The following is a 27,853-nucleotide window of genomic DNA, read 5'->3' as shown; positions in this document are numbered from 1 at the left end:
CAAGAACTGAAAGCTGTGAATGTTGTTGGATAGTGTTATTGCAAGAAAAGCATTTCTCAGAGGAATGCAGTGAAAGGCGCCTGACATATCAACTCTTTCCTTCCCCAAATGAATATATGGGCCTTTCTTTCTTGATTGAGCTTGGTTTAAATTGACTTTCTGCTTTAATTGTTATTCCTGTAGCACAATAGCTCCCTTTTCAGCCAATCAAGTTAGGAAATGGTTTGGAACTTGCCTGAATACTCTCAGTATCTAGAACAGAATCTGAGATTTAAAAATTCCTTAACATATGAGAACATCTTCAAAGTTAAATTTGAATAGAGTTGTCTTGAGGTAAACTGCAGATTTGTTTGCTACCACATGTGATACAGGCCGCTATCTGGAATGGCTAACTATAAGGAGGAATGATGACTATTGGTCAGAATATCTGAATGTAACCTCCATGTCCAGATAATACTATTTGTGAGGAACCACGAAAAGAGGAAGGCATAGCTCACTGTCCTCTGTTGTGAACAGAATATCGGTTTAGAGAGCCAACCTGGATCCCAGTTTGGATATTTTGGAGTATATCTCTTCTGTCAAAATGGACAAAGAACAATGTCTTTGCAGTCATGCATCCGGAGCGTGGTCACTGTCAGGGAACATTGGATTAGCTACCGTAGTTCAATTGTGTAATCAGATCCCCTCTCAACACCCTGAAGCAAACCACTAGTCAAAAAATAAATCTTTCACATACATGTAAAGTGATGGTGAATTTGTGTTACATGGATCCCTACTGTTGCATTTCTCTGTATTACAGTAGCTTCTCTTTCTATGCACTGTAATGAGTGATTTAGTTGTGTTTTCACATATCTGTTGTCATCGCATCACTTTTGGAGTGTTTGCTGAAGTATTTACCAAGGGCCACACTCTTATCAGCCAACACTGATAAATATTGAGGGGTATAACCTCTTTCACAGAAACCGAACAAAGGGGAGAGGAGGCGGAGTAGCCTTATATGTCAAAAACTCTTATGCTACAGAAGAGATTCAAGACAGCAATCTGGGAAACCAGCTTGAAATCATCTGGATAAGAATCAAGGGAACTGGGACTCAAAAAGATGTCGTTGTAGGCATCTACTACAGACCCCCAAGCCAGGAGGAAGAACTTGATGAAGTCTTCTGCCAACAGTTGACCAAACAGGCACAGAGAAGAGATGTAGTAGTCATGGGCGATTTCAACTATCCCGATATTTGCTGGGAAACAAACTCGGCCAAGAGTACAAGGTCCAACAAATTCCTCGCTTGCCTTGCAGACAATTTCATGGTCCAGAAGGTAGAAGAGGCAACAAGGGGATTGGCTACTCTTGATCTCATCCTAACAAATGCAAAGGACCTGATTGATGCGGTCGAAGTGGTAGGATCCTTAGGGGCAAGTGACCATGTGCTCCTGCAATTTGAGGTACAAAGGAAGGCCGAAACTAAGACAAGTCAAACCCGCATTTTGGACTTTAGGAGAGCTGATTTCCAAAAAATGAAGGAAACGCTGAGCAGCATTCCGTGGACACAGATACTAAAAGACAAGGGAGTTACGGATGGATGGGAATTTCTCAAGAGTGAAATACTCAAGGCGCAATTGCAAACCGTGCCAACAAAGACAAAAAATAGGACAAGTGCAAAGAAGCCAGAATGGATGTCCAAAGAACTTCTAACTGTGCTAAGACACAAAAGAGACATGCACAAGAAGTGGAAAAAGGGAGAAATCACCAAAGAAGAATTCAAACAAATAGCCAACACCTGTAGGGAAAAGGTCCGCAAGGCTAAAGCAAAAAACGAGCTCAGACTTGCCAGGGACATTAAAAACAATAAAAAGGGCTTCTATTCTTATGTGAATAGAAAAAGGAAAAACAAGGAGGCGATAGGACCTCTTCGAGGAGAAGATGGGGCAATGCTGACAGGGGATAGGGAAAAGGCAGAACTACTTAATGCCTTCTTTGCCTCGGTCTTCTCACAAAAAGAGAGTCTTCAACCTCAGCAAGATGGAGTGGATGAGGGATTGGAGGACATCCAACCCCAAATTGGGAAAGAAGTCGTCCAGGAATACCTGGCCGCTCTTAACGAGTTCAAGTCCCCAGGGCCAGATCAACTACACCCCAGAGTATTGAAGGAACTAGCGGAAGTCATTTCGGAACCATTGGCAACCATCTTTGAGAGTTCTTGGAGAACGGGAGAAGTTCCAGCAGATTGGAGGAGGGCCAATGTGGTCCCAATCTTCAAGAAGGGAAAAAAGGATGACCCAAACAACTACCGTCCGGTCAGCCTCACGTCGATACCGGGCAAGATTCTGGAAAAGATTGTTAAGGAAGCGGTCTGCAAACACTTAGAAACAAATGCAGTCATCGCTAATAGTCAACATGGATTTATCAAAAACAAGTCATGCCAGACTAATCTGATCTCTTTCTTCGATAGAGCTACAAGCTGGGTAGATGCGGGGAATGCCGTGGATGTAGCGTACCTGGATTTCAGTAAGGCCTTCGACAAGGTACCCCATGACCTTCTGGCAAGGAAACTAGTCCAATGTGGGCTAGGCAAAACTACGGTGAGGTGGATCTGTAATTGGCTAAGTGGACGAACACAGAGAGTGCTCACTAATGCTTCCTCTTCATCTTGGAAAGAAGTGACGAGCGGAGTGCCGCAGGGTTCCGTCCTGGGCCCGGTCCTGTTCAACATCTTTATTAATGACTTAGATGAAGGGCTAGAAGGCATGATCATCAAGTTTGCAGACGACACCAAATTGGGAGGGATAGCCAATAGTCCAGAGGACAGGAGCAGAATTCAAAACGATCTTGACAGATTAGAGAGATGGGCCAAAACTAACAAAATGAAGTTCAACAGTGACAAATGTAAGATACTCCACTTTGGCAGAAAAAATGAAATGCAAAGATACAGAATGGGTGACGCCTGGCTCGAGAGCAGTACGTGTGAAAAAGATCTTGGAGTCCTCGTGGACAACAAGTTAAACATGAGCCAACAATGTGATGTGGCGGCAAAAAAAGCCAATGGGATTTTGGCCTGCATCAATAGGAGCATAGTGTCTAGATCTAAGGAAGTAATGCTACCCCTCTATTCTGCTTTGGTTAGACCACATCTGGAATATTGTGTCCAATTCTGGGCACCACAATTCAAGAGAGATATTGACAAGCTGGAATGTGTCCAGAGGAGGGCGACTAAAATGATCAAGGGTCTGGAGAACAAGCCCTACGAGGAGCGGCTTAGGGAACTGGGCATGTTTAGCCTGAAGAAGAGAAGGCTGAGAGGAGATATGATAGCCATGTATAAATATGTGACAGGAAGCCACAGGGAGGAGGGAGCAAGCTTGTTTTCTGCTTCCTTGGAGACTAGGACGCGGAACAATGGCTTCAAACTACAAGAGAGGAGATTCCATCTGAACATTAGGAAGAACTTCCTGACTGTGAGAGCCGTTCAGCAGTGGAACTCTCTGCCCCGGAGTGTGGTGGAGGCTCCTTCTTTGGAAGCTTTTAAGCAGAGGCTGGATGGCTATCTGTCAGGGGTGATATGAATGCAATATTCCTGCTTCTTGGCAGGGGGTTGGACTGGATGGCCCATGAGGTCTCTTCCAACTCTTTGATTCTATGATTCTATGAACACTGTTTTCCTCCTAAAAGATATATATACCGCATTCTGGGGTTTTCTATGGTATTAACATAGGAGATTCCTATAACCTGTGCTGCTGTCTTAACAAACCACAGCAGTTTAAAATATTGCATAGCAATCAGAGGTGGTGGCCCGGTGCTTTTTTGTTGAATAGGCTGGGTTCCATGCCTTATTTGTGCTCTATTCAAGTAGTTGCTTGAAATTTGTGCTCTATTTGTGCTCTATTCAAGTAGTTGCCACTTTGAGTAGCACTGATGTTATCAATGTAAGATCTGACACCAAGGAGAGTCCAAAATCTTAGTCACGGTTCTGGTTTTAAGAATTCATTTTTGTGTGCTATTCTAATCTTCAGCTGATATTTCTAATCTTTTTGTTAGAGCTCTTACACATGTTTTTGACTGGTCTTCCAGTGATAATCTTTGTTTATAGCTGATGTCTTCAGATAGGTTTGTTGTTCTCAGGGATGATAGGAAGGAGCCCAAGGAAGAACAAACAATGTGAATATTCTTGAAATCCAGAAATATCTAATCACAAGTGTATGTTATGATAGATACAGCTGATACCCATTGTCATTTTCTGCTGTGATATATGAAAGCAAAGATTGCTCAGAAAATTCTAAGCAGTTATCTTTGAAATTATATTTATTATGCTAACATTGATGGTGCTGTACATATTTTGGAGAGATTATGCTCTCTGGAGAAATCTAAAGCTAGGAACTGAATCAAACAAGCTGGGACCTTACCTTGGATACTAAACTAAAGGAGGTGCCAAACTAGACTTGATGGTGGAGTATTGGTTCCATATATGGTTTACTGTGAGGTAGGTTGAAGAAAAAATAATTAGTGTCTTTAGCGTACTCTTTCAGAGTTTATTTGGGAACTAGCTATAAAAAACTATATTTTCTCTGTTCACTCTCCCCCTTCCCCAATCCCCCACCCCCACCCCGTATTATACATACTGTCTTTGCTAGGCTTTGTAATCCAATGCAAGCCACATAATTTGCAAACTTTGCTAAGGTATCCACCAAAAGTGAACAAAGGAAGCTATGTTTCATTTTGTCTCCCTTATGCCAGTACTAAAAGGGCATTGCAGAAGCAAGTAATATTTTGTGATCAAGTTCCATTTTTGAAAGCATTCTGTTAGTGCTAATGTTGATTTAATAAGGTTCCCTCATTTTCTTTCTTTCCTCTCTCCTACCCCCATCCCATCTCTTAATTTGAAATGTCTAATTTTGTGCTTCACAGTTCTGAACACATCAAATTAGTGAGGAAGAGAAGAGCTGGATGGGAGGGTACAGAGCCTAGAATTATGCCAGAAGTTCACAAGGATTGATTCAATAGGCTATAAAGGGATAGAAAGCAAATAGGGCAACATGGAGGGGTTACTAATTATGAGGCAAAGCTTAGTTTCTTCAGGCAAGAAGTTCAGTTGTTTGTGTAGGGAGGATACTTCAGTGCTAGAAAGAAAGTGGAACATCAGAACATTTAATTCTTTAAGTGGATTTTGCTTTTGATCTTGTATATTTATAGGGGGAGGGAGGTGAGTGAGCCTTCAAAGCCATTTAATTTAAAGGTAGTTATGATATGTCAGACATGCCCTCTTTAAAGAGTTTGAGGGAGTTGCATGGAAAAAATAACGATGCTTACTAATTAGCAAATTGAATTTCAGTCTTCAAAAGAAATCTTCCTTGCTTCACATTTAATGTCCACAAGTGAGTTTTGTTCCCATCCTCCAGCTTTCTTCTTCTATTTATTACTCATCTTAAGGAATTTTGCAGGAGAAAGTACTGTAAATGTATATAGCATGGCTGTGAATGGAAGTTCCCCCAGTTCTGTGAATCATTTTAATAGTTTCTTGGTTCCAGTAACAAGGAGAAATTCTGCAAATTATTATGAGCTACTGTCTGAGGGCTAGTGGAACAGGATTGCCTTGGATGATGGTAGACTGTCAATTGTTAATAAACAGAGGCTGGATGGCCACTGTGAATGGAGAAAAGTGATTAGTGCGGTGTCACTAATCACAAATACTATTCTATATCTTTATCAGTGACTTAGATGGTGGAATAGAGAACACGCTCCTTGTTGGCTCGTCACCTTGTCATAGTTAGTGGGCTTGTGTGTGCCAGTGAACCTGTGAGTGACAAAGGCTACAGCAGATGAGAGACCACCAGTCGTTGTGTTAACCACCATGTCATTGGCATAAAACAAATTCATGCACTTCCAAACAAACTAAAACCAATAAAAGTCCCTTGGTGATTGGTGAGTGGCAACGGAGGCGTGACTGTGAAATCTGGAAGGCCCTAAGTACATTCAGACCCATTGGAGGTGGATATGAATTCAGTAAGTCAAGCACTCCTGACAAATGGCTACCCAGCCTTTGCTTAAAAACTTCCAGAGGAGTAATCTCCACCACCCTGTGACACAGATTCCGCTGAGAGGGAAAATGGTAGCCATGTTTAAATATTTGAAAGGATGTCATATTGTGGTGGGAACAACATTGTTTACTACTGCTCCAGATACTAATGCATTCAAACTACAAGAAGAGATTCCTAAACATTAGGAAGGATTGGGTTGTTGTAAGTTTTTTCGGGCTATATGGTCATGTTCTAAAGGCATTTTCTCCTGACGTTTCACCTGCATCTTATGGCAAGCATCCTCAGAGGTAGTGAGGTCTGTTGGAACTAGGAAAAAGGGTTTATATATCTGTGGAATGACCAGGGTGGGACAAAGGACTCCTGTCTGTTGGAACCAGGCGTGAATGTTTCAACTGATCCCCTTGATTAGCATTTGATTGCCTGGCAGTGCCTGGAGCAATCCTTTGTTGAGAGGTGATTAGATGTCCTTGTTTGTTTCCTCTCTGTTGTTGCGCTGTTCTAATTTTAGAGGTTTTTAATACTGGTAGCCAGATTTTGTTCATTTTCGTGGTTTCCTCCTTTCTGTTGAAATTGTCCACATGCTTGTGGATTTCAATGGCTTCTCTGTGTAGTCTGACATGGTGGTTGTTGGAGTGGTCCAGCATTTCTGTGTTCTCAAATAATATACTTTGTCCAGGTTGGTTCATCAGATGCTCTGCTATGGCCGACTTCTCTGGTTGAAGTAGTCTGCAGTACCTTTCATGTTCCTTGATTCGTGTTTGGGCACTGCTTTTGGTGGTCCCTATGTAGACTTGTCCACAGCTGCATGGAATACGGTAGACTCCTGCAGAAGTGAGAGGATGCCTCTTGTCCTTTGCTGAACATAGCATTTGTTGGATTTTCTTGGTGGGTCTGTTGATAGTTTGTATGTTGTGTTTCCTCATCAGCTTCCCTATGCGGTCAGTGGTTCCCTTGATGTATGGCAAGAACACTTTTCCTCTGGGTGGATCTTTGTCTTTACTCTCGTGGCTTGTTTTTGGTCTTGCAGCTCTTCTGATGTCTGAGGTGGAGTATCCATTGGCCTGTAGAGCCCAGTTGAGGTGGTTCAGTTCATCTTGGAGGAGGTGGGGTTCGCAGATTCTTTTTGCACGGTCTGCCAAGGCTTTGATGGTGCTTCTTTTTTGACTTGGGTGATGGTTGGAGTTTTTATGTAGATATCTATCTGTGTGTGTAGGTTTTCTGTAAACTGTGTGACCCAATTGTTGATCTGGTTTACGGATTACTAGGACATCTAGAAAAGGCAGTCTTTCTTCATTTTCTTTTTCCATGGTGAATTGGATGTTTGGGTGCATGCTGTTAAGATGGTTCAGGAACCTGTTTAGTTCTTCTTCTCCATGGCTCCATATGGTGAAAGTGTCATCCACATATATGAACCATATAGTGGGCTTTTTTGTTGCTGTTTCCAGGGCTTGTTTTTCAAAGTGTTCCATGTAGAAATTAGCTATGACCGGGCTGAGGGGGCGAAACGTCAGGAGAAAATGCCTTTAGAACATGGCCATATAGCCCGAAAAAACCTACAACCCAGTAATTGCGGCCATGAAAGCCTTCGACAATACATTAGGAAGAATTTCCTGACCATAACAGCTATTCGATAGTGTAATAGTCTGCCTCAAAGTGTGGAGGAAATTCCTCTGGAAGTTTTAAAGTAGAGGCTGGATAGCATTTTTTCAGGAATTGTTTGATTATATATTCCTGCATGGCAGAGGGTTGGACTGGATGGCATTTGTAGTCTCTTCCAGCTGTATAATTTTAAGCATGGTAAAGCTGCAGATTTCCTGCAACAGCTCTGGCTGGAACTGTGGTGCATTTTTGAGTCCCCTCAAGATCTTGAAATTTTGAAATAGCAACTTCAGATCTCTGCTGTTATATAGATAGGAAAAACGGCACTATCCATGAACAAATCAGTAGCGTTCTACAAAAATCTTTAGAAAAGAAAGCCTTCAGGTTGCAAATCTAAAAACAGTCCAGTGAAGACTGAAAGCACGCCATAGAAAATCAGCCATTTGGGGAAGACAGGAATGTAGGATGTTACCTTACACTTGGGGGAGGGATACTCTGTGACCTGCAGCAGGCCTCTAGGTGTCAAGCCCTTTCAAGACTTTCCCCTAATCTTGGTAGAGATTCTTAGTATCTGTATCCTGGTGGTCTCCTATCAAAGTATTAACCAGGAACAACCTTATTCAGCTCTGAAAAGAATATGATTATGTACATTCAGAGTAGTATAGTAATGACATTTAAGCTGTGGAAACTGACTGATGGAAAGTGGAAATTGTGCCTACCTTCTAGCCTTCTTTAACCAAGCTCAGGATGGTCATGTTTCAGATACTGTCTTGAATTAAGCTTCTATCCATTTGGCTGAATGATACAGCACATATCAGAATGACATGAGCTAAATGCCTTAGGGACTATCTTCCATTTTGGGAAATAGAACCACCATGCTTCATTTGCTGAAAGTCAAGTTAAAACAAATTTCCCAGCGAGTGTAAATTCCATGGGGCTGTTAGTAGAGATTTCTGATGTGGTAATGGTTGTTTTGATGTGGGTATCCGTTCACAACAAACAGAAATAAATCTTCCTGCTTCCTTTGAAGAGACCACACAGCAGTTATCATATGGTAACAATTCAGTCACTAATGACCTGAGGCTAAACTCACTAATTAGTCCTCCATGTACTTTGTCATTTATGCTGTCATTTAGAGGCAAGCGTAATGTCATACCAAGGGTGATTCAAACAAGGCTTGCAGAGTTCTTCTTATGATTGTACACTTGTCATTTGTATCCAAGAGGAAGTTCACCTTTCACACTCAATAACAAATATTGTGTATTAGGTATAAACAACTTTATACATTTGATTAAAAGAGAGATTGTCTTGATGGATTTATTCTTTTCTCAGTTCCTGGATTACTTAATTTCATGGCTTCTTGGTTAATGTGTGAGTGGATTTTTAAAAATATTCCTCCATATAATCTTTGACACTTGGACTGCTATCTGCAGGGTCTGCTGTCTTTGATTTGTGCAGAAAAGGCTAGACACTCTTCACAGGAGACCCCTTCTAATATCTCATCTAGAAATAGTGATAGTCTTGTAATTGTTAGGACTGAAGCTGAAAATGGAAGAATTCCTTTGCTAGAGTAATGTGCATTGCATATCCTGTAGAACCTCATTTACTTTTGTCCTGCTTCAGTGCCATTGAGTGTTTTGTCTCCATTGCTGTTTTATATAAGCTATAGGCCTGGATGATGATACAGGAATTTAAGAGTGGTTTTAACATTGTATCAAAGCAGAGATTTCAAAAGTGTGCACTGCATGTACTCCCAATTCATTCCTGATGTTGTGGTTGTGTGCCTTCAAGTAATTTCCAACATGTGGCAACCTAACGTGACCCGATCGTGGGATTTCCTGGGGCTGAAGTGTGTGACTCATCCAAGGTCACTCAATGGGTTTCCATAGCTGAGTGTGAAATCAAACGTTGTCCTCCAGAGTCTTAGTCAATGTGCAAATCTCTACACTACACTAGTCCGCTCAGTTTATTTTCACCATAAGTATGAGTTATGGAACAGAATAATGTTTTCACCTGCTTCTCATACATGAACTAGAAAGTGGAAGCTTGTGGAAAAGGTTCTCTCCAGAACACGAAGATCAGATGAGGATCTCATCTAGTGTACTTGCTATAGCAGACACAGGTTTGTAATTTCATAGATGGCCCATGTCTCTTCCAACTCTATCATTCTGTAATTCTATGAAACAGCCCCCAGCCATGGCAGTCAAGTTGTTATATATATATTCTCTGAAATGGGTTCTCGTTTGGGGTCATAATTTCCCTTGTGAACAGAAATGAAAAAACAACTGATTTTGAATGTAGACTTTGGTTTTCTTTTTATAAGTTTAGAATCTTTTGACTGAATTAAAAAAGTTAGTTCATAGTTGAAAAAGGGAAGGATCCACTTTCCCTTCATTTTCTGCAGTTAGCAGCTTTCCCGATCTATTTTGTAGCCCAAGTAATTTATTCTTGATAAGTGACCAGATCCCATCAGGCTGTGGTAGCTGAGCAAGATCAGCCCTGGGTATTACTTGAATGGGAGACTAGCAATTAATACCAGGTGCTTAGAGGTAGGAACTTGCAAAACCACCTTTGAGTATTCCTTGCATAAGAAAACCCTATGACATTCATGGAGTCCTTACAAATTGACAGATGACCTGAAGGCAGAAACACACAAATGCAAACCTCATACAAGTAGTCCAGTGTGCCAGCGATTGTTTGCAAAATGGTGTTTTCCATGGTAAAGGGCATATGGGAGTGGCCTTTGTTGACTAAATGTGTGATGGTTTCCTTGGTATTAATGGGAATAGAAAGAAAAACATATGGAGCCATTTTGAAGAGTGGATCCTTATACTTGCAGTTCCTGGTTTGTGCCTTTCAAGAATGCCTTAATTAGCATGTCCCTGGAGAGGCTTTTATCAACAGAATGAGAATAATAGAAACAAAAGATGTAAGAAACAAAAGGAGTCCATAGGAAAGGTGCTCTATATGAGTATGAAAGAAAGATTGAGAAGGGGAGGAGGGGGGAAGAGAGAGAGTGGGGTGGGGAGGGGCAGTATTAGCTGTACTTAGAGCAACTCTGCAGATATTTTCATAAATAGCACCCACTATAATAAATGTAGTGGTTTAATTTGAGCTTTCATATCACATTTAGGATTGAATTGATTTCCTGAAAAGGAAGAGCAGCAATCAAGGTCCCTTCCTCTAGTAGTTTTCTAAGTACAGCTATATATTTCTGTTTTCACATAATTTTTGTAAATATCTAACGTATTTAGCACAGAACCATGATCTGTATATCCTCCTGACACTATCTGCATTTATATATTTAGATTTCAAACCACTTGATGATTCGGAGCTGAGTAGTCAATAGCCTTTTCCCTTAACCAATGAAACTAATAATTGGCTATTTTTGGCCCATTGCTAGTTATGATTGATTGTCATTACTGCAGGGTTTTGTGTGTGTGGAGCAATTCCTATTTGCAGTTGTCCAAAGCTGCCGTACAGCTCTAAGACACTATGACAGAAAGAACAGTTCAACAATAGAACCAATTACCTAGAGAGGTGATGGACTCTCTTTCTCTGGACGTCTTCAAAAAGATGTTAGACAGCAACATGCTAGGGATACTTAGCTGGATTTCCTGCCTTGAATAGCTGTTGGACTCAATAGCTATGGGGCTCCTTCCAACCTTCATTCTAGAATCCTATAATTATAAATCTGTGCTTCGTACAGGAAAAATTGGTCATCTCCTAACAAACATAAATTGGAATCAAATACTCATAGCTGTTAAAAATGTTAAGAAATCACATAACATGGAAAACTACTGTTTTCAAATTGTTCTATCAAATGGAAATCACAATTTTGCTGGCAGTGACATAGATTAGCAAGCCCCCCCCCCCCCCCCCGATACAAGCATGCCCTGGAGATCACAATGTAAGAATAAGATTGGCTCTGCAATTGCCAGAAATACTCTCCTTGCACAATCTACACTCATTGTGACTTCATTAAGCTACATTTAGCTTCATTAAAAGATGTTTCCTTGCAGCACTTCTTTATGATCGGAGGTTAGCAGAGAGTTGATAATGCAGTCAGCCAAGAACACAGGCACTCTCTGTCTAGAAAATGCACAGTTGGAAGCAAAATCCCAGATGCAACAACCCGAGTCCCTATCGAGCAGTTATTTGCCTAGAAGAGAAAACCACATTGTATTGGTAGAAAATACTATTGGCTGTTTTGGAGTGCTAAAGGTCAGGAATGAGGAATGACTGAGGAAATAAAGGCTAGAAAATTGCATGTTTGGTTGAGCTAGATCATATAACAAGTGGCATTAGCAGTGAAGTCACAGGCATTCTCTGTAGTGTTTATGGTGTGGCTGTGTGGATTTGAAGTGCTGCAGCAAAAAGATCTGCAGTATTAAGGCTGTTTGAATGTGAAGAGTGGCATACTTGTTACACATTACAGAATTGTGTATGGGTGTAAATAGCATTACCTGCGGGTAGAAGTTATTATGTACTTATGCAGATTTCTGTTTTCCTCTTCTTACTTTTTTTGGGTGAAAGGTAGGGGAAGGCAGTTGTGTTCTTTGTTTGTTTTAACAAGTGCACAACAGCAAGACCAGAAATGCTTGTATGAAGAGCACAAAAACAAGCAATTCATTTACTGATATGCATGAAATATTTTGGCACCAAAAGCTGTAAGCATAAAGAACAGGAAAGAAAATGTGTGTTTATAAACAGGAAAACAAAATTGTATAAAGTCAGTCGTCCATGTTCTCAGATTCTTCATCCAAACATTCAACTATCCATGTCTTGAAAACACCCTTCTTACTTTACTATTGTATGTAATGGGCCTGAGCATCCTCAGAGTTTGGTACCCATGCAGGATCCTGGAACCAAACCCCAGTAGATACTAATGGACAACTGTTTCTTAAACTGTGGGTCCTCCTGACCCAAAATGTATTCCTTTTAGCTGAATGTTGGGGTTATGAAAAAAGTAGCAAGTATAAAACAGCCTAGTGACTGTTTTAGATACTACACAAATCTGTTAGCAACAATATTTAGAGTAGACTCTGCATAAAATGCTTCAGCTGTACTTCATAAAAGGGAAAATCAGCTTGTTAAGCAAGCCTTGTAAATGCTGATGTATTATCAGTAAATATTTGATTTTATACCTCTTTTATATACCTATATACTCAGGATCACATAAAAAATTATCTGGCTGGAAGGGATGGGGAGTGGGAAAAGTTGAACAAGCCATGGTCTAGGCAAGTGATGGTGAACCTTTTATAGATGGAGTGCCGAAACTGGGGGGGGGGGGGGGGCGCTCAAGTGGTGGTGAGCTGGGGGGGTGAGGCCAGGGGGATGAGCCAGGAGGGCGAACAGGGGAACGGGCAGGCATGTGGGGGTAGGGGAACTGGGGCAATGGAGCAGGGGGTGATGGAGTGGGCGAGCAAGGGGATGGGTAAATGAGCAAGCGGGTGGGGGTGGGTGAGCATGGGTGGAATGGTGTGCAGGGGAAGTGAGCGAGCAAGTGGGCAGGCAAGGGGGGGAGAGAGGACACTGCCACCACTGGTCTAGGTTGTAGAAAGTAACGTTACTTTATTGCTTCTGTGACTCACACAAATGGGCTGAATATATCTGCACAGAACCATTTTGGGGACATTCTAGAGCTGTGTAGCTTTGTGGGAACCCTGCTCAAATGTGGCTGCTTACATTATACCTTAGAGTTTCTCCATGTCAGATATAATGGAAGCAGCCACATTTGAAGCACTCCCTTCCTGTCACGAACCTCTGTCCCTAGTTCACTGTTGGTTGCCTTATTTTTATTTTCATGTCTTAATTGATGGCTGTTCCTTTAGTTTGATTTTTTAAAATTTGTTTCAGTTTGTTTTTTTCTCACTTCTTGTCAATGCCCACACAGTAGAGCCATCTAGACCTTCATCTACCATTAATGCCCACATATAAGTCACCCATATGTGTGTGTGTTTCAAAGGCAGGTTTTGGAGCCAAAATAATGGATTTTGGTATGACCTGTGGATAAATTGAGGATCATTCTGTGGAAAGAAGAAAGCACCTACTCAGGGGGCCAAATGGCCTTGGATGTTGCAGCTGCCATGTTCCTGCCCAGGCATTTGAAAATGCCTTTTTACTCAGAGAGGCGGTGGTTCCTTTTTGATAAAACTTAACCTATAGTATTAACTCTTATCTGAAAAAAGAACCACCCCGTTCTCTGTCTAGTTTGTCAAAAGTCAGGAGCTTAGTCCACCCCACAAGAATCTAAAAGAAGCTATGACTCCCCTCTACTCTTTTGCCACTTCTTTGAGGGGAAATGCCAAAGAACCATTGCCATTTTCCTGCCTCGGCATTTAAAAAGGCCTCAAGCAGAGGAGACAGTGAACGTGCTTCGTTTAGGTTCTCTTGGGATGGATTAAACCCTCACCTTTTGTCACTCTACTCAGAGAACAGGATAGCTCCTTTTTGATCAGAGTTAAGATGCTTATATTTATATAGACTCATGGATAAGTCAATCTGGTTTTTGGGGTTGATATTTTGACTAAAATTTCTAGATTTACACATGAGTATATACAGTAAGCATATGTGCAGTCTTGTAACACAGCCTTGCGGGTAGGACAGGGACACGTTAAACAGAAGAAGAAGATATGCAGGCTGTGGAAGGGGATGAAGATAGAGGCCCAGAAGGCCAGTTGGAGAAAATTGAACTGGCTTGCCCAACTGCTTCCATTGAAGTTCTGTGTTCTGCCCCCAGAGAATAATGGCTTTGTAGTCTTGTCTGAAGCTGGATGGAAGCTGAAAACCAAGAAGAAAAAGTCAGTATTCCTTGGTTTTGAAGAAATCAGATCTGTGGTGTGTATGTATTAAAAAGACATGTTTCACTCTTCAATGTGACCTTGCAGCAGGACAGGAGATAACAACACAGAGAGCAAGAAGGAATGCAGAGCCATGATCTCAGAAGATTTCGTGGGATTTCCATACCCCGGCAGTACAGATAATAAAACCATATTGCCCTTTATTAAACCGTAGCCCCAGAGCTGAATGCATTCTCTTCAGACCCCAAGAGTGCTTGCGAGAAGCCTCATAAATGAAGAGAAATTAGATTTCTAATCTTGTGATAGCTAGTTTGGCAGGAACGTCGGATTTGTTGTAGTGGATTATACCACTGGGCTTCCTGCTCTAGAGTCTTGGGCTTGGGAATTGCAAGTACCTGAAGTATAAAAAGAGGAAAGCAGTGATTTTATAATGCTGTGTTGGAAGGTGTATGCGCGCGTGTAGTGAGATAAAATGGGAGAGGGGTGGGGGGTGAAGAGAGCTGGAAAGAGGATGCTTACATTCCAGTTCCTGCTGGTACAGCTTTTACATAATTTTTATGGTGTTAATGGCACTCCTAAATTACATAAGAGAGGGGATGTAGTGTTGTGGTCATAGAATCAAAGAATCATAGAGTTGGAAGAGACCTTGTGGGCCATCCAGTCCAAGCCCCTGCCATGAAGCAGGACAATTACATTCAAAGCACCCACAACAGATGGCTATCCATCCTCTGTTTAAAGGCCTCCATAGAAGGAGCCTCCACCACACTTCGGGGTAGAGAGTTCCACTGCTGAACAGCTCACATAGTTAGGAAGTTCTTCCTAATGTTCAGGTGGAATCGTCTTTCCTGTAGTTTGAAGCCATTGCTCCGCGTCCTAGTCTCCAGGGCAGCAGAAAACAAGCTTGCTCCCTCCTCCCAGTGACTTCCCCTCACATATTTATACATAGCTATCATGTCTCCTCTCAGTCTTCTCTTCTGCAGGCTAAACATGCCCAGCTATTTAAGCCACTCCTCATAGGGCTTGTTCTCCAGACCATTCTCTCACCCTCCTCTGGACACATTCCAGCTTGTCAATATCTCTCTTCAATTATGGTGCCCAGAATTGGACACAGTATTCCAGATGTGGTCTGAACAAGACAGAATAAAAGAGTAGCATGACTTCCTTGGATCTAGACACTATACTTCTATTGATGCAGGCCAAAATCTCATTGGCTTTTTTAGCTGTAGCATCATATGGTTGGCTCATGTTTAACTTGTTGTCCATGAGGACTCCAAGATCATTTTCATAAGTACTGGTGTTGAGCCAGGAGTCCCCTATTCTGTATCTTTGCATTTCATTTTTTCTGCGTAAGTGGAGCATTTTGCATTTGTCCCCATTGAACTTCATTTTGTTAGTTTTGGCCCATCTCTCTAATCTGTTAAGATAATTTTTAATTTTGCTCCTGTCTTCTGGAGTATTGGCTATCCATCCCAATTTGGTGTCATCTGCAAATGACTTGATGATCATGCCTTCTAACCCTTCATCTAAGTCATTAATAAAGATGTTGAACAGGACCGGGCCCAGGACAGAACCCTGCGGCACTCCACTTGTCACTTATTTCCAGGATGAAGAGGAAGCATTGGTGAGCATCCTCTGGGTTCGTCCGCTTAACCAATTCCAGATCCACCTCACTGTAGTTTTGCCTAACCCACATTGGAATAGTTTGTTTGCCAGAAGGTCATGGGGGACCTTGTCGAAGGCCTTACTGAAATCCAGGTACGCTATATCCACGGCATTCCCTGCATGTACCCAGCTTGTAACTCTATCGAGTTTCTTTGGTTCTTTGGACCAGAAAAAATTATTTAAAAACCTTCTTCTTTGCTCCCTTGATGTATGACTCCTTTAGCAGTAAAGGCTTTTTTTTTTTGAGGAATTAATGTGATATAACAAAACTCTGCAGTTTCCCGGAAAATAATGTGTTGCTGTGTTTTGTTACATGTATACAGTCTAGGTCAGGGTGGCTTCAGGGGAAATGGCTGGAATAGGTTGCTGGGGAGGCAAGCATTACCCTTTTTGTTTCTATTTCCACTGTTACTTGCTAGGGTGTATGCTTTGTAACATTAGAGCAGTGGTTTCCAATCTTTGGTCCTCCAGGTATTTTGGATTTCAGCACCCACAACTCCTAACAGTTGGTATGCTGGCTAGGATTTCTGGAAGTTGAAGTCCAAAATAACTGGAGGACCAAAGGTTAGGAAGCATTTCATTAGATAACCCTTTAATTTTTTTGTGAATACCAAAATTCTAAGCAGTTGGTGCCAGTCATTAAAGGCTTTGAAAAGCTAGATGGAGTCATGCTTTGCCTCTGGCATTTTCCTATGTTTCTATTGTTACGCTATTTCTGTGCTTTAGAGATATCTCCTTCTTTAGAGAGGTTAGTCCTCAGTTTGAAAGACTGTTTAGTCAAGGTCTAATTTATAGACAAGAATGGAATGCAATGGCCTTGAAGGTGGTCCTTGAACAGTGGTGTGAGCAGGCACAGAAATCACCCCATCAGTTTTTCTTTTCAAATTATACAGGTAGTAAGTGCATAAGTGTGTTTGTATAAATAAACATGTGCATATTTGTGTACAGTTAGCCTTCCACATTTACAGGTTTGTGGATTTCATTATTCACTGACTTAATAAAAAATATTTTCTCTAGGAATCACTAGGTTTTCCAATGAAGCTCTGTGGTCAACATCTGCCAGACATCACCTATAGAGTTATGTTGGAGAACATTGTGATTTGCATTGAAAGACCTAGAAATTCCTAGTGAAGTATTATCTGGAGAAATTTCTAGATTTTTTTAGTTCAATTCGATTGGTGAATAACTCTGGACTATGTCTGTTCTTGTTTTTATTGTATTTTAAAGTTAATTGTATTGTTTTAATCTACTGCAGTAAACCGCTCCGAGCCAAATTGGGAGTAGCGGTATACAAGTCAAATAAATAAATAAATAAATAAATAAAATTATCAGTTTCAGACTACATTCATCATAGAGGAGTGGTCCTCAATGTGTGGGTCGGTTTACCAGCTGTTAGGATTTCTGGGAGTTAAAGGCCAAAACATCTGGGGACCCACAGGTTGAGAACCACTGTCATAGAGTCATGCTGGAAGTCCTAAAAACGTATACTCTAAGATAAAAAAAAATAATGTAAAAAAATACAACTTTTAACGTGGATTTTTCGCTGTTGTGAGGATCTTGTGTCTCTAACCCCAGTGAATGTGGAGGGCTGACTGTACTTTTTGGTAATCTATGCTTTCTCCTTGCATGTTCTCTTTTTATATGATAAATGGACACCCTAACACTTCTCAGTTAAACACAACTTTCTTGAACATTCATATTTTGCAAGTGTAATTAGGACAGTATGCTGCTCCACACTTGGTATTGGATGGTATCCTTGAGTTGGAAGCTTTATTCTAACTGTTGGATATGATTGTCTTATAAAGACTGTTTGGTTTATTATGATTAGGTCACTGATAAAGACTTCTGTCTTTGTAACTGAGTTTGAGATTATTATGTGGTGTTAGGGGTTGTATCTTACTTTAACCCAATTTACTTTATTATTGTTTTATTGTATGCATGCCCAGTGTGGAACACATCTCACCACGCTAAAACAGTGGATGTGGCTCTTAATGAGACATGCTGCATTATCATGGGGTGTCTGCGCCCTACACCACTGGAGAAATTACACTGTTTAGCCGGTATTGCACCAACTGACATCCGCCGGGAAGTAGCAAGCAATAGTGAAAAGACCAAGGCAGTGACATGTCCGGCCCACCCCCTGTTTGGATATCAGCCAGCATGCCAATGATTTAAATCAATAAATAGTTTTCTAAGATCTACAGAGACACTGGCTGGAACACCTCAGCAAGTGAGAATCCAAAAGTGGCAGGATAAAACCCAATGGCTGATACCAAATGAGAGACTCCCCCCTGGGCACACAGAAAACTGGGCGACTTGGAAGGCGCTGAACAGACTGTGCTTTGGCACCACGAGATGCAGAGCCAACATTAAGAAATGGGGCTACAGCAACACCAGAGGCACTCCAAGTGGCCAGCTACTGGTCAAAGGACATTTAATCAACTACCAAGTTTGCAAACTTTGTGTTTTGTTTGTTTGTTTTTAATGCAATACAACTGTTTGGTTTGCTCCTGACACGATAAATAAATAAATTACTACTTTGTCTTCTATGTTTTTAGTTTGTGTACCTCTTAGTAACATAGGATATAGGATGGATTAGAAATGGAATGAATAAATATGTCCTTCCTGATGTCTTGCTACTAACTTCAGCATATCTATCTACAATGAAAAAATTTGGAATGTGTTAACTTTGTTGCATGAAGCACCTTCTTGCTGAACATGCAATAACAGAAAACACTGCAACATGGATTCTACAGAACACATGGAATGAGTAACAAGAGACCTGTGGGTTGATTTCTCTCCCCCCCCCCCCCCCCCCCAACTTGACTAAATTCTGTCTGAAATTACCAGGAAAAATTAGACTATTATGGGACCCATTAGGATTCCATTAGGAATTTGCAATTAGGAATTTTTAGCAGAACTCTACATAGCATTTCAATTATAATTGTATCATAGATTTGTATAAGAAAAGTATGAGGTTGCTGTAAGTTTTTTGGGCTGTATGGCGATGTTCCAGAAAAGTATGATATTGGCAGTGTTGTTTCTGGTTCCTTTTCCAGTTATGCTGAAATTCACCTTTTTTGGATGACATTTGCAAAGAAATACCAACCATGAACACTAGTTGCCTTGGTTCATTTCTGCCAGTTGAGATCCCATCACCACTTCTGTTAAGGTGGATTTGTTTGCATCACTATGCATTAAGTTATACTTTTACTGAATTTCCACTTACAGTGGACCCTTGGTATCCAGTGGGGCATGTTTTCAGGGCTCCCTGTAAATGCCAAAATCCATAAATACTCCAATCCCACTATATAAAATGTAAAGGCACCAACATTCCTGAAATGAAGCAAATCTTCACAGAATTCTTTGAACATTTAAAATGGTAGTAAAATGGTGTCTCTTACATAAAATAGCGAAAACCCCAAGTGTCGGAGAGAGCCTTATGATCTGTGAAACAGTGGAAGGCTACAGCAGAGTATGCCTACAAACAAATGTTGTGCTTGGTGCATGGCAAAATCAAGTTTTGCTTTCTGAAATTTTCCCCAGAGTATTTTGAAGCCAAAGTTGGTTGAAATCCACGGATGCCAAACTTGTGGATGCGGAGGGCCAACTGTACTATTTTGAAGTTCATCTTTGCAGTTCAGAGAGATTTTTAAAGAGATCTTTACAATCCTTTTTTGTTCTCACCCCCTTCAATATAATTTATTGTCAACAGCAGATGTGACCACCTTAATATGTACTTCTCAATCCAGAGATATTAGAAAGGTCTCTACACCTTAAACTTGGTCAATATATGTTTTGCATTGGAAGATAGGTCTTCCAACATATTTCCACAGTTTTCACTTTTAAAGTAATATAGTCGACAGCTGTGTTTGAAAATGTTATAGCCATCCACTACATTGTTTAATAGCCTCCTACATATTTTCCCCTTTATGTGATACATTGTCTGTTCATTTCTATTTATGCCAATTTTTATATGTCATGTATTATTTTGACTGTGCTAGTCAGATTGTTACCTTTTTCACTTGCCTATTGTTATTTTGTTGCAAGGCATTCTGTGTTATCTTTTTTCTGTAACAACATCTGCTGATAGTTAAAATGAATGATGACTTGCCTGCTCATGTTGAACCCCTCTCCAAAAAATAGTTCCAGGGCCCCTGGAACATTTACCTGGTGGTAAATGTTCTTAACTATTGGCATAACTTCAGAAGATGGAATGAAAATCTCTTCAGCTTTCATTGTTGGGGTACCTCTTTCTAGAATTCAGGGTCCCAAATATGAAAAGAGCTTAAACATGACATTTTTTTTTAAAAAAAGAGAAGATTGTTGTTCTTTTACAGTGGAAGATAACCTCATGGACCTGGAAAAGTGACAGTGGGAGGTTATCTATCTATTGAGAGTGGTACAGGATGCTGAAATACGTAATTGCTACACTAGTGTAGCTAATGAACAGAAAGGTATAGATGATGTCTTCTATTGCCTTCTTTTCCTCTCTTTTAATTTTTTCCCCTGGATTCTGTCAATTTAGGGGTAGAGGCCAAGAAAGGGAGGACTTTTAAGCGTGTGCTTAAATGTTCAAAGAATTCTGTGAAGATTTGCTTTATTTCAAGAATGTTGAAGCTTTTATATTATTCACTATGAAAGTTTCAGCTCTGTGCAAGGCGAGCCTATTTGCCGCTGCTCCAGAAGCATTGAGAGCGCTGTTGTCCTTGAATCACAAAGGGGAGCCAGGCCTTCCATCTCGGTGTTTATAAAAATGTATATGTTCGGATACATTAGAATGGGCAATTTTACCAGAGCCTTTCTTCAAAATTGATCCGAGCGCAGTCAACTTCTTCTCTCCCGACTCCTTCCTCTTGTCAGCAGGCTGCATCTCTGCCTCTCATTACATTTAATACCAGCACTGTCTTCGCTCTTTCATTACAATGAGAGTGTTTGAGGCAGAAAAGGAAAGAATTGGCTACTTAGGAAATAAGGACCCAGTCACCGCCTTGATGTTCTCTAATGCGCATCACCATAGAAACACCTTGGACTGCGTGGATTCTTCACAAAGAAAAAGATATCTAATCTTTCTCCATTTAGGAAACAAGGCCTGACCCATAGATAGTCGGGTGTGACGCACATGTCTTTTACTCTTTCCCTGAAGAGCCTTCAGGAGCTACTTGGGGAATATTGTAAACTTCCCCTTTTCTTCTAAATCTGTCCCACTTGAGCACAGGCTGTTCAGTTTGTCTGTACTTGACACTTTTCTGTGCAATAGAGGTGCCTCCTTATCACTCATACTGAATTGTCTATGCTACTTCTGCTATAAATTAACCTCCCCATGTTGAGATTCCTCACAAGGCTTCTTGTAGCCAGTTATATCTCTCTCACCAGCAGTTGCCTTTGGGTCCAGGATGGGGAAACCCCTTAAGGCAGTGGTTCTCAGCTTGTGGGTCCCCAGGTGTTTTGGCATACAACTCCCAGAAATCCCAGCAAGTTTACCAGCTGTTAGGATTTCTGGGTGTTGTAGGTCGAAACATCTGGAGACCCATAGGTTGAGAACCACTGCCTTAAGGAATGGCCCCAATTCACAATTTGAGTGCCACTTCTTAGTAAAAAGTAAATAATTTTATATTGGGTACTTTCATTTCCACAAAAAGGACTAGTATATAAATAAAATGGTTGAAAAACACATTCTAGAATAGTGGTTCCCAAACTTTGATTCTCCAAGTATTTTGGGCTTCTCATGATTCCTGAAAGTTGACCAAATCACCCGAAGGACCAAAGTTTGAAAATCACTGCTACAGGAAAAAATGTTGGCAATGACTTCAATGATGATACAATAAAAAACACAATAAGCCTGAGAGTCTATCTACACTGTAAAATTACTGCAATTTGACATTCCTTTGACTACCATGGCTCAATGCTATGGAATCCTGAGTTTTGTAGTTTGGTGAGGCACTAACTATCTCTCTTTGATAGAGAAAGTGACAGACTTTGTAAAACAACAATATCGATAATTACATAACCTTGAGCCATGGCAGTTAAGGGGGTCTCAAATTGCATTCATTCTGCAATGTAGATATAGAGTTTGTTTGTGAGAATTAAACTCACGCATGTAACTTTCATAGTCTTTCATAATCATCAAAGGACGCTGAAGGAAGAGGTAAACACCTACTTGAGAGATACCCCTCAGCAAATATCTGAACTATCTTAGGATCTCACAACCTCTGAGGATGCCTGCATTGATGCAGGCAAAATGTCAGGAGAGAATGCTTCTAGAGCATGGCCGTACAGCCCAAAAACCTACAACAACCCAGTGATTCTAGCCATGAAAGCCTTCGACAATATATCTTAGGATACATCTAATTGTAGAATTAATGTCATTTGACACAACTTTAACTGACATGGCTCAATGCTGTGGAATCCTGATATTTGTAGTTGAGGTACCAACACTATTTGGCAGAGATCTTGTAAAAGCACAACTCCCATAGCAGTGAAGTGGTGTCAAATGGCATTAATTCTGAAGTGTAGGTGTACCTTTGTTCTCCCTATCTTCTCTCTCTATGCTATTTGGGAATGCTGGAAACTGTCTAAGCGAGGGTTTTTAGTCATATTCCTGAACAGGAGAAGGTACTCTTTGAGATCATTTAGTCTAGCTACCATCAGCCACTGATTTTAAACATTTTTTAAATCCAGTTTCTCAGTGGGACGTTACTGAGGTTTTACTTGCACTTTTCACCTCTGTGTCTGCAGAAATTTGCCCACCCCCACCTGGGAGAAGAGAACCCTATGCCGTGCAGGCACTCAGATTCAAGATTGAGAAAAACACACAAAAGAGTGTTAAAAGCTGTGGATTTTTAAAAAGGAAGCATTTATTCTAAGCAAGCAGTCTCCATCAGCAAAAGGTATCTCTTTAAAATACCCTTCCTTGAGGCAGCCTTGTAAAGCAAATAATTATGAGTTACAAAACCAATTTGAGTCATAGTAAAAGTCCAAAAACATAAGTTCCTAACATGTTTAACTGAAACATTCTATTCAACCCATAATTAAAGATGGATACATTTTGGGATATTCATGGAACTGCGAATCTTGAGGGTTTTTATTGTTTTTTTGTCCAACCTTTACTGAGCTCCTCCAGGTGGGAAAGGACCCTTGGTCCTTTTCCCCCCTTTATTTCTATTTCCATTACTCTTATTTTGTGGACACCAAGGCATTATTTATAACAAGAAGCATCTTGAATCTTCCTCAAGCAGATCTTCGTATTGACTGTCATCTCTGGTACACTTCTCTGACACGAACCCTCGTAAATGTACCTTTAAATCCCAAACCATATTAACTCTGTTTACCCCCTCAGATGTGTTGCCTAGATTATAGGAGGCCCATTTTATTTATTTATTTATTTATTTATTTATTTGCTTTTCTTCTATACCGCATATATCAGCCTGATACGGCGACTCTATGCGGTTTACAGTGCGATTAATAACAATTACAATAAATAGGACATAACATACAGACATACAACAAATAATCATCTACGCCTGAATGAAATCAGATCTCGTTCTCATAATCCATTAGCCATTCCTTGTTCAGTAATGCCGTCATTGTGAGTTCAATTGCATTGTTGACCGAATGCCTGTTCGTAGAGCCACGTCTTGGTCCTCCTCCGGAACGCTAGCAACGAAGGGGCCTGCCTGATGTCCACGGGTAGGGCATTCCATAGCCGAGGGGCCACCACCGAGAAGGCCCTGTCTCTCGTCCCCGCCAACCGCGCCTGTGACGCTGGCGGGACCGAGAGCAGGGCCTCCCCGGACGATCTTAATGTCCTTGCCGGCTCATAGGAGGAGATGCGTTCGGAGAGGTAGGTGGGGCCGGAACCGTTTAGGGCTTTATAGGCTAAAGCCAGCACCTTGAATTGTGCCCGGTAGCGAATTGGCAGCCAGTGGAGCTGGCTCAGCAGAGGAGTGGTGTGCTCCCTGAGAGCCGCTCCCGTTAACAACCTGGCTGCCGAACGTTGGACCATCTGAAGCTTCCGGGCAGTCTTCACGGGCAACCCCACATTTTCAGAAAGACACTTAAGGCTTTTGGGCTAAAGTTGTCAGAAGTGCTGTCTGAAGGCCTCATCTCTAGTCACAACCTTCAGATGAGCATCAGGAAATTGGAACCAACATTTGTTCATTTAAATTCAGGGCTGTGTGCAATTGAAGTGCAACTTTTTAATGGATATATTTGCAAGGGCAGAAAACATTCTGTAGTCAAGATTAATTGCACAGTATATTTGTTTATTTTGCACTATATTCTTGTATTTGCTGCTCATGGTGAAAGGCACCCTTCAGTTCCTCCCTCCTGTGAACTCAAAACCCGCTAAGTTTTTCTCCTTATAGTAAGAGTTGACTTCCATTGAAACTGAAGGCAGAGTGAGACAAGGGCAGAGGATGATTTTTGGTGATTATTGATTCTCCTAGGTTTCAAACAAATAGTCAGTGGGTTGCTGTGCATTTTCTGGGCTCTATGGCCATGTTCCAGAAGCATTCTCTCCTGAGGTCTCACAACTTCTGAAGATTCCTGCCGTAGATATGGGTGAAACATCAGGCGAGAATGCTTTTGGAACATGGCCATACAGCCTGGAAAATGCACAGCAACCCAGTGATTCCGGCCATGAAAGCCTTCGACAACACATAACTAGTCAGTGTCTTGACTTTGACATATTTCTAACATCACAGTATAAACATTAGAAAGTGTGACTGTCATGGTGGTTCAGTTCTTCCCAACAGGTACATTCCAGAAGGATGGGCAGAGAAATTTCTGCTCTGCTGTTGGGACATTGGCCTGTAGAATGACTCTAGATTCCATCTTGTTCTCCATACTATTTAACATGTACCTTAAACTGTGGAGGAGATCTTTATTTGGGCAAGATGTGGTAGTTAGGAATCTTCTAATCAAGTGCCTTGACACTAGTTGTGATCTGGATCATAGTGAATAAGCTTAAACTTTGTCTAAAAATGGTAAAGATATTGGTGGTTGGTTAATCATGTGGCAATAAATCCATTATGAATGGAGCTGTATTGTTTCCTTAAGGATTAGAGCTTATGTCTGGGGATACTCTTGAATCTTCTTGGGTGCTCAGATTAAATTATGTCCAATATTTTTTTAAAAAAAATCAGCTTAGGTGATAGACAAATTGTCTATCTCTCCCTGCTGAATTATACCCAGTGGAAGTTTTAATTTAGTATAGTCCAGGGTTGGGCAAAGGTAGTTGCAGTCCAACAACATCTGGAAGGATAGATATTTAGCATCTAAAGTGATCTTTTGTTGATGGTATTTGTCCTCTTTTAACCAAAAAGAATAGCCCTTTACCCAGTATATTTTGCTAACATGGATCCTTAGGGTATTTGTTTGAGAGCTTATTTGGTACCATTTGCTTTATAGCATAGAGATACAGCAGTGTTTGGTCAGAGCTTATTATATAGCTCAAGCACTGGCAGAACTGAAAAATGTGCCTGTTTGGCCAAATAATAAAAGGAAAAAAAAAGTAATGCTTGACTCTTAGCCAAGCAACCTTAAGCTTCAAAACCAGCAGTTGGCACTCTGAATGTGTTGTCAGTCAATATTAGTCAATGAAGCTTGGACATTGTCTGCCAAATGAAAAATGGTAATGAAACCTATCCATAATGTCTGCCTTCTTAAATAGTCCCCTAATTGGAATCCTTTGGATGTTTTCACAACTATATTGTACTCTTTTCACCTAATCTCTTTCATAAGGTTTCTCCAGTTTTATTACTCTTTAATTTTATTCTCTGTGGAAGGTATGAACCTCTAGCCCTGGAAGATGAGACTTTAGTATCCATGTAATAAACTGAAAGAAGAGAAGAATTGCTTCATTTTGTGGATAATTGACAGCAATTCCATTCTTGGACTGTGCGCTTTTTAAGAAGGCCAACTTTTCTATTTTCTGAACTAAAACTATTTGCTTAAAATAAATTGTGAGGATGGGTAGTTTACAGTAGCATTAGCAGAACCACTTGGTATGATTTTATTTTTATACCCTTCTAGAGGATGCAGAAACATGCTCTGTTCTCTTGATTTCTGATGAGACAAAGTGTACTGACATTTTCATAATTCTTTGAGAGGGGGATGATGTGTGATTGGCTTATTGAACGGTCACAGGTATGGTGCATTTACCACTTAGTAAATGGCTTCCTATATTCAGTTCATATTTAGATTAATGCCATGTGCTAAAAGAGTTCTACACTTTCACTTTTTAGATTACACTTTCAGAGGACATTCCTATTTCATCCTGTCTCCCAACATCTACATATTCATTCTCTCCGTTAAGTGGTTGAAATAAATACAGTATATTTAGTGTATGCAGTATATATATCTAGATTACAAATTCAGGAAAGGGAGGAAACTTGTTTGAATCAGATTTTTGTTACATTGAAGATATTGACTGTCATAAGATTGATCTGTATAGGAGCTAAAGGTAGTTGGTCTTTTTCTTCCTTGGGGAGGATGGGAATGTGCCTGACCATTTAATTCCATCCTGGATGGTGGTGCAGGCAACTCATTTCACATAAGTGGGTTACTTCTCCGTGCTGTTTAGAAAGACAGCCGCTCCTAGAAAGTTGTTTTGTGCCTTTCTGTCAGCTCAGAACTGAACCATGACCAGCAAGAACATTTGTCCCACCTCACTAGACCCCTCCAGATAAATAATCGTGATAATAAAGGCTAGCCCTCGAAGAAGTTGCCACTTACAGAGTAGGTTGCCAAGCCAGTGTAGCCCCAAGAAGTATGGGAGACTCAGCGGCCCTTGATGACAAATGAAAACTCTGGCTTCCTCATAAACGCCTTGGTCTGAAGCCAGGATGTTTATGGGCATGAGCGATGTTTATTGTCTTGTACTTACTGTGCTGCTGCTGGGATATTGCTTAAGTCAAAAATAATAATAAAAATGTGTGTGTGTGTGAAACAATTTATTTTGTGAGCAGACAGAACTCCCTACTGTGTTAGTGGCTTCGCTGTGAGGGCCTTAAATAATCAGCTTGCTAAGAAAGGAAGCTTGGCATTGGCCTAGCTGTACAATAAGTGTCTGGCTAGATAGTACAAGGGCTGCCCTGCTCATACAAATGGTCCCAGCATAGTTTTAGGAGTCGAAAATGGTGAAACAACTGGGCATTTACTTGGGGGCACTTCACTGCCACAGTCCTCCTTGGTTTGTGTTCATGAGTATGCGAGCTTGACCACTTGGACAAAGGTTAGTGTAGACTCTGCAAAGCTGTTTCCATTATCACAAATGCTGGGAAATGGATATTTGGTTCTTGTATCCGAGTATTTATATAAGTTCACCATCTCACGGAAGAATGTGACCTGACTTTTTAGGTGTCTTAAGCAAGGAGGAAAAGGGCAATCACAATTTGTACAAAAAAGTACTGCAAAGCACTGGGAAAATAGCTCTAAACCAAAATCAGATATGCTCATTGATATGTTCAAGCTGTAGTTAATTTATTTGCATACAGTTTAAGGAAATGTTTTCAAACTTCAGAGACTTGTTGATTGTTGTGTAAAAACAAAAGAAGCCAAATTACTGTTAATCTAAAGCGTGGTTTATCAACCAGGGCCCCCTGGAGCCTGAAGCTTCTGTGAGAGGTCAGTAAGAAAGAGAGAATATGACTGGAAAATCTTTTTGGTGCAGTAGATATGCAGAGGTTCTGAACATTATTTCAAAGGTAACCCTCCAGGGTAAAAGATTGAGAAAGACCAATCTGAAGCCAGTCTTTTGG

General features: G+C 40.8%; 1 protein-coding gene across 3 annotated transcripts in view; it reads left to right on the top strand.

Moving 5' to 3' along the window:
• CHCHD6 (coiled-coil-helix-coiled-coil-helix domain containing 6) overlaps positions 1-27,853 on the top strand; it is a 238,841-nt gene that overhangs the window by 50,050 nt on the left and 160,938 nt on the right. The gene's annotated exons all lie outside the window — the stretch shown is intronic.

Source organism: Anolis sagrei, chromosome 2, assembly GCF_037176765.1.
Source record: "Anolis sagrei isolate rAnoSag1 chromosome 2, rAnoSag1.mat, whole genome shotgun sequence".
In the NCBI taxonomy this organism is placed as follows: domain Eukaryota; kingdom Metazoa; phylum Chordata; class Lepidosauria; order Squamata; family Dactyloidae; genus Anolis; species Anolis sagrei.
This window is presented reverse-complemented; position numbering and strand designations above follow the sequence as displayed.